Genomic DNA, 8,128 nt, shown 5'->3' with positions numbered 1-8,128 from the left:
AGAGAAGTAAGTTGAGATTCTCTATCTATATAGTTTTGCTGTTTATTCCTTTCTGAAATTCACTTAATTGTGCTCTAAGAATTTGGAATCTATAACACTTGGTGAAGTTTTAGTGAGTTGTTTTCTTCAGTGTATTTTCCCCCAGTTAGTCAAATCTATGAGAACACACAGATACTTTATTGCTCACCTTTCATGCAAAGCACACCTTCAGCCATTTTCTTTCATTTTGACAATGTTTATGTACACAAAACCCCAGTAAGAAGCATCATGTGAATGAATAATGTAAAACATCAACTCAGCCAAGCTTTTACTTCTGCAAAAATAACAAAGGGCTTCCATCACTAGGCAATATGCATCTTCCTACTTGGTAGGGCATTTCTTTAATTATAAAAGCAAAAAGGCACTTGCCAAAAACAAACTGTCTTGTATTTTTTGAGCCAATAGTATTAACTCGTGAATAAGAGAAATTTCAGTTTGCTGATCCTTCTAGTCAACTTTGAGTAAAAATAAGTTTGTAGGAGGAAATTGCTTTGGATGGATGCAGGAAAGTTTGAATTGCTATAGTTAATCATATGCCTACATACTAGAAATTCACACCTCAGCTTGATTTAATGATCTTTGCAGATTTTGGACATGTTTGAGGTCTTTAGAGTTGAGAAAATGATAATTTTTAATTAAAAGAAAAAGCTATTAAATATGCTATATGCAGAAGAGCTCATATAACAGAAACATACTTATTACTTTTGTAGGAAGCAAATGTGTACAATCTCATTCTGAATACAAAAGACCAATTATAAAGAGCAGAACTGTACTTAGAAAATACATACCAGAAATAAAATAAAGAAAAAGAAATTATTGATATAAAGAAACAAGATTTCCTAATTGAAAATCTATAAAGAATTTACAGAAGCCATTGATGGTGCTTTACAAGTATTTTTTCCATAACATTTTGCATCTTCTGATTGTGATGTTAGTCTAATAGTTAAATACATATTACTATTTATGTAAGATGTTTTGGTAAATTTTCATAAAACGTATGCATTTCTCAAATAAAGAGCATTAATTAAATAACTCTATTGTTTAAAAACCAGAATTGCATATCAATCTATAACTTCATGTTTAAGGAAAGAATTTCTGGCCATATATGGTTTCGTATTTGTTCCAGAAGATATGTAGCAGGTCTCTAAAATGCAGTTTCTGTTACTTGAGCTCTGCTGAAAAGAAATCTTTAATAGCCTCAATTAGAATACTGTCTTCCTTATTCAAATCCATAATGATCATATTGATAACCTCAATGCTAGACATGTTGCTCAAATCGACGACCCCCCCCCATTATAATTCTGACTCCTTCTTGCTCCTCAGCCTCCACCTTGACTTCTACAACTGCCTCCTAGATCACTACCACTTCATTCAATATGATGCTCGTTGCCATCTTGGTATCTATCCTATTGGTAGCTACCACCCTGGTATCCACTTCCTGGAAATGAAGATGATTGAAAGCCACTATAATCACCTTCTTAGTAGCCATCAGTGCCACCATAGTAGCTACCTGTTTGGAAACCTGATCCTCAATAATCACCATCTTGATGGCCATCTCTTCCTCCACTCCCTTTTATCTATCCAGTCTCTTTGATGTTTATTTTCTAATCCACTCCCTTGATCTCCATGATCATAACTACTATGACTATGTCTTTATTCTCGTTTGTGACCTCCATGTCCTCCATATGAATGTTCCTCTTTCTTGTCCTCTCCTTGAATGTTCATAACAGCTTGTCCTTCTCTATTTGTTTGCTGTTGAGGTCCATCCTGTCTTTTTTTGCCATGGAAACATCTCTGGAAGTGGAGGTTCAATTTTATTGGGTCTATCATCTCTGTCAGTTACGCTGCCCCTTAACCTTTTTGATGGCATAGGCAGTTTTTTTTTTCTTTAACAGATCCACTGCTTGAAAAACAGAAATCCTTTTTTCAGCAAATAAGAGTGTATGTTTTGGTTGGTAGACCTTTGCTAATTTTTTCTGTATAACCCTACAAACAACTGCATGGTGACATCCAGATGTTTCACTAAAAGTTTCCCTCAAGCTTTATATTCATTGGTTATGGTTTGGTTAACTGCTACTATTTTCTCCCAGTACTTAGAGCCATTGTTTTCTTCAACAAAGGCTTTCCTACTTGATTAGGAGGAACGTTTGCTAATGTTTCCTTTAATTTTTTTTTTCCTATGTCACTGAAGAGCTGGAAGATAGTTATATTGATTGGAGGTCTGGACATTCGTATAGCAATACATATGCCCTTCAATTCTTGAAAAACCTTACTAACACTTCCTTTTTGTACTTTTTTGAGGGGATAAAATCATTCTGACAGTTTTTAGTTCTAAAATGATGTATATGAGCAATAGTAGGCAATTCTTTTTAGTTGAGAAGGTTCTTTGTCACTTCATCAGAGTCAGTGAAATATATGGACAGTTCATTTCACAAATAGCCTACTGACCTCAAGCTGGAATTCATTAGCTTCATTTGAGTTGTTAATTGTTTTCACATTTTCTTCTAGTTTATTGAACACTTAATTCAGATACCAGCTAAGCACAGAGTTTGATGAATTCAAGGGAATTGGTTCCACCTGTGACAAAGTTTCATCTTCTAACCAAGGACCTTTGTAAGATAGATACTCCAACATCTCCAAGATGTCAGTCCCCAAAAGGTCACACTCCATGTTACTGAAGTATTCAAATTTCCTAGTCACGACTCTCTCCTCTTCCATAGCATAGTACAAATTTCTAGTCAAATCTATTTTTAAGAAGTTGTTTTTATCATTCAACTTTTGTTATTTCTTTTCCAAGTTGTTAATGTCCCTCCCCACATAGTTCTCCTGCATAACATTAATTTATTTTCTCAATTTTTCTTCTATCTCTCTTATTTGATTTTTTTATCCTTTTTAGCCCTTCCAAGAGTACTCATGGGGATTAAGAATTTATATTCTTCTTTGAGACTTCACATATAGTCATTTTGCCCCTTCTGTTCAATTTTGAATTTGTGTTCTGATCTTCTCTGTCACTGTGTTTTGCATTTTTGCTTATTTTTAAACATTGCTCTATCTTTATAAGGTAGAGGGTACTCTGTCCCATACTTCTTTTTGCTGGGGGAAAGAGACTTTGGCTTTAAGTGCTTGCAGCTTTTTCACTGGCATAGTTGCTAGGAATTGGGGGTTTGCAATTTACCTTCTGATCTGGGACTGGAGGCTTCATAGTTGGCTTGCCAAGCTAGGACAGAGGAGTCTCAGATGCTTCTCTGCCCAGTGGTTAAGAGCATCCTGCTAGATTGTCCACATTATGGCTTCACTAGCATATACTCCTTTTTTACCCAAGTGAAACAGACCTTTTCTGAAATCATTCTAAGTTATATTAAACTGGAAAATTGTTTCACTCCATCTTTTTGTATGTTCTGTCATTTCAGAATCAATTTGGGTGTTTCATTTAGTTTTGTTTTCAGGGCAAATTGGGGAATGTTCAGGCAACTTTCACCCTTCTTTCTGACACCTTAGTGCCACACACCATCTTATAGGTAAGATTTGAATACGGGATTTTCTGTTTCTTCCTAAAGGTAATATATAGTCATTTGAGTCCTTTGAGTTGTGTGTGTGTGTGTGTGTGTGTGTGTGTGTGTGTGTGTGTGAAGGGGGAGGTGAGGGAGGACAAGAGAGAGATGGTCACAGCTGCACTTTAGGAAAATCAATTTGAGAACTGAATGAAGATGAAGTGGAGAAGGTTGAGCCCAACTTTCAGACAGGAAACAAACCAACAGGCTATCATAATTATCTGGGCTTGAAGAAATGAGGACCTGCACCAGAGTAATGAATGAAGAGGGAAGGAGATGTGAGGAATAGGTAGTGCAAAGTCATGGAGAAAGTGGATGAAATCCTATTTTTGATAAGAATGTAAAGAATAATTTAAGTCCTTATTTGTTCAGGAACTTAATTCCTGCCCCTATCCTTACATATTTTTTTTTATAAAATTAGTTAATCCACTACATTGCATTATCTTAAGCTTTTCTTTTGAGCATCTTTAGTCAATAAATTATAATTAGGCTTCCTTGGTGTGGGCAACATACTATGAACAAATGCAGTAGACACAGGGGTACTCAAACTTTTTAAACAGAGGGCCAGTTCACTGTTCCTCAGACTGTTGGAAGGCCGGGATATAGTAAAAACAAAAACTTTATTTTGTGGGCCTTTAAATAAAGAAACTTCATAGCCCTGGCTTAGGGGGATAAACGTCCTCAGCTCCTGCATCTGGCCCGCGGGTCGTAGTTTGAGGACCCCTGCAGTAGAGAAACCAAATTCTCTGAAAAAAAGGAAAGTACATAGGGATGGGAATTCTCTCAGTGAGAGTGTCCTCTAACCTTGTGAATAGAAATAAAGCAAGATGGCAAGTATTTCCTGAAGAGGTGGCTGCACAGTTTCTGAGGATTCTGTAGCGACTGATAATGAGTTTGCAGTTGCCTTTACAATAATGTCTGAAATATTTTCTCTCATATATACATATGCACATATGTGTAATATATATAGTATATACACATGTTATATATATTTATATATAATATTTTGCTATTAATCAACCTTAAGAAAATAACTATTCACCAAGCTCAAAAAATAGATCTAGTAATCACTGAAATTGCAAATAAGCCTTACTAAATAATTTTCAATAGTTTGTTAAATTCATATGTCAAGAAGAATTTACTTGCATGTGGTGGATTTTAAGAAAAAGGGGAAAAAAGAATCCACTCTTTAGTATAACTTTCTCATTGGCAAAAAACTTTGTCTCTTCTGATTCTCGATGGGTTCTATTCATCCTTTTGTACAACTCAGTCTCTGCCTTTCAATGAGTAGAATTATTTATGGTGATAGTAATTTTTGAACTACTTGAATTGCCACATTGCTTTAATACCTTGCAGCAATGTAATGGGAGCACTCATTGGGTGGGGGAAGGACTTTAAAGAAATAGTCTTATCCATCTCAAATTATATTGCATTAATTTATATCTGTACATGAATTTCTCAAGCTCCTTGGAGATCAGAACTCTTGTGTCTGTTTGTTTTGGCTTGGGATTTTTGGCCATTTTAGCTCTAGTACTTGTGAGTGTGTGTGTGTGTGTGTGTGTGTGTATGTATGCATGTATATATATGTATATACACATAGTGTCTATGTGTATCAAATCACATGTTCATCTAGAGGTCCTTATATGTTTTTTAAATATGGGGCAGGTTGGCAGACTAATTTTCAAGTCAAGAATTTGTAAGTTCAAAACTGGCTTCAGACCCTCACTACCTGTATGAGTCTGTGAAAATAGCCAGCCCTGTTTGCCTCACTTTCCACATCTATAAAATGAACTGGAAAAGGAAATAACAAACTAGTATTTTGGCAAGAAAATACCAAATGGGGTCATAAATAATCAAACAAACTGAAATAGCAACATATCACATTAATGTATATAGATATATAGGTGACATATATGTGTGTAGAGGGAAGAATTTCTAAAGTAGTGCACACACACATATATTTGAATAAGTGATTTCATCAGAGTAAAAATCTTGTTCTTTAGAAATTTTCTACACAGATAAGGCCACAGAGAATTTAAATGACTTGTCCATGATCACACAAACTCTCAATAGCTGTACATGAACTAAAGTCTTAGCATCTTGAAGTTTCAACATTTAGTCAATATTCTAGGCTGTCTTCTATAAAGTAAGTTTTTAATAAGCATTTGTTCCAAAAAATATATAAATGTGAGAATAGAAACCTTCTTGAAATAACTTTTCATAGCCTAATCAATTGATTATGGCTATAGCCTATATTGAACAAAAGCTTTCTAAAAGATAATTCTCCTAAAATGATATAATATAACTGTCTATGATGTCATAAACTATTCTAAGATTGATGATACATTATCTCCCAAACTTATATTTTCATAGCGTTTTATATGGTTAACCAGAAAACACTGACAACAATGGGAGAGAGGGCTTAAGTTATCTTGAGGAACTTCAACAGTTGCTTAATTTAGCAGTTAGTAGGTTAAGAGATTAACTAATTTAGAATCAAAAAAAGAGTTAAGAGCTCAGCTGGTGAGATAGTGGAGTGATAGAGCTCTGGACTTGGAATCAAAGAGACTAATTCAAATATGGGCTTTAGACACTTACTATTTATGTGACTTAGGGGAAATCAATAAACCTCTATTTCTCTCATTTTCTTCATTAATAAAATAAGAAAAAATAATAGCACCTCTATCCCAAGGATTTTGTGAGGGCAAAATGGTATAATATTTTAATGTGATTTACAAACATCAAAGTTCTGTATATGTCATATCTATTATTGAAAAGGAACAGATTCTTGTTTTGGTATAGGGCAACAGAATGGGGTCAGTAATCTCAGAGCAGTATCATACCTTCCCATCCTTTCAGTGACTATATTTTGGAGAGCCAGGACAAGCACAAACAATGTACTGATTTAAAGAAGAGAAAGTCAAATAAAGACAAAGACAAATAATTTTTAAGTGGATGAATAAGGAAAATTAATCACTAGAAATAAGAATTGGCCTTAATGAACATGACAACATCAGAAAAAGAATATTGACTATGACCTCAAGCTTAGCTTGGTAATTTAATGGAAAACATACAAGTAGACAACTCATAAGTGATAATATTAATAATTCAAATCCTGCGGGTAACCATAGAATCAAATAGGAATAGTTAGCAAGCTTTTGGGGAATTGTGACTTGAGGAAGTGAGCAAGACTCAAGACAGGGTATTAAAATGATAAGGAAATTCAGAGTGAGAAGAGACTTGTCTATTGGAGCAAATATCAGAAGCAAGAATTCAAAGCAAGATTTACTGAATATACATCCAGTGCTCTTCTCACTATAAAACACTTTTTTTCTGACAACCACAAAGACAGAGGAAGTTTTATAAGACTTTTACTTAGTAAGAAGAACTAAAATCTCAATTCACCATTAAAAAAAAAGCCAACAAGAACTGAAAAGGTACTGTGAGAGAACAAAGAATGTCAAGTTCAGGAAAACAAGGATCATTTTATGTAACTACCTGAAAAACAAAAGGAAAACAAAAGTCACAAGAAAAACAGAATCCATTTGACCCTCACCCCAACCAAATACTTTTCATTCTTCAGCTGCTTCCAAAATGATTCTGGTGAGCTGAAAAAAAGCCAACAAAATCAGAGAGCTTTTTTCCCCTTTCCATTAAGTAACTTCAATTTCCAGGCCTCTTCATTTCCAATTGTATGACCTAAATAGGATGAAATGGTATTCATTTCCTGGATTTTTACACCAAAAACAAATAGCATTTTTTGAGGCTGATTCTCCCTTTGGTGCCTCAACCTGGAAGTTCAACTACCACTCAGATATTGGATTCTAATACTAATTGGGACACAAAATTTGGCCTCTTCTCTTACCAGCATGGGCCGGTTCTCCCTTCTTAGTCATTTTCTTAATTCCAATGTTCTCACTATGTTTTTGCTAGCCTTAGTGAAGACATTCTTGATTTATCTCTTCTCTAAAATCAGAATCTCTGAATTCAGGTTATCCATCAATCTCTGTGTTTCTAATAGATATGACTAATTTTTCATTTATTTTTTCACAAATTCACAAAATCAAAAAATATTTTTCACAAAAAACTGAGATTCAGTTCAAAAATCAAAATAATGAAGCTGTTCAAAACAGAAATGAAAGTGCTTTGTTCCCAAAACTACTGAACTAGAAGGACATTGAAAGGATAAAGCAGCTGATAACAATAGCCCCACAGGTAGTATGGTTTAGTTGAGAGCAACCTTAGCTTGAACTTAGTTTGTGATACTGGGTTCCTGACCTCTTAAGGCTGTGGGAAATTCTCTAAAACTATGAAATTATCAGCACAAAAAATCTGCTTCACTATTGAATTTCTGTACCAGAGAACTTATAATTAATAATAGCATAGCTTCAGATCATCATAATATTGTCATTTTTATGAATTACAATCATATTCATATATATTATATTTATTTATATAAATTATTTGTGTATTTATTTAATATTATAATTATTACTGCTAGTTAATAATAATAATATTAAAGGAGAAACCTTCTCTGT

General features: G+C 34.2%; 1 pseudogene; it reads right to left on the bottom strand.

Annotated features, from left to right (window-relative positions):
* Nucleotides 1–1,237: 1,237 nt before the first annotated feature.
* Nucleotides 1,238–2,709, bottom strand: LOC100919872 (annotated as a pseudogene).
* Between the last annotated feature and the right edge of the window lie 5,419 nt (nt 2,710–8,128).

This window comes from Sarcophilus harrisii, chromosome 4 (assembly GCF_902635505.1).
Source record: "Sarcophilus harrisii chromosome 4, mSarHar1.11, whole genome shotgun sequence".
In the NCBI taxonomy this organism is placed as follows: Eukaryota; Metazoa; Chordata; class Mammalia; order Dasyuromorphia; family Dasyuridae; genus Sarcophilus; species Sarcophilus harrisii.
The sequence above is the reverse complement of the archived record's forward strand: the minus strand, read 5'-3'. Positions and strand labels throughout refer to the sequence as shown.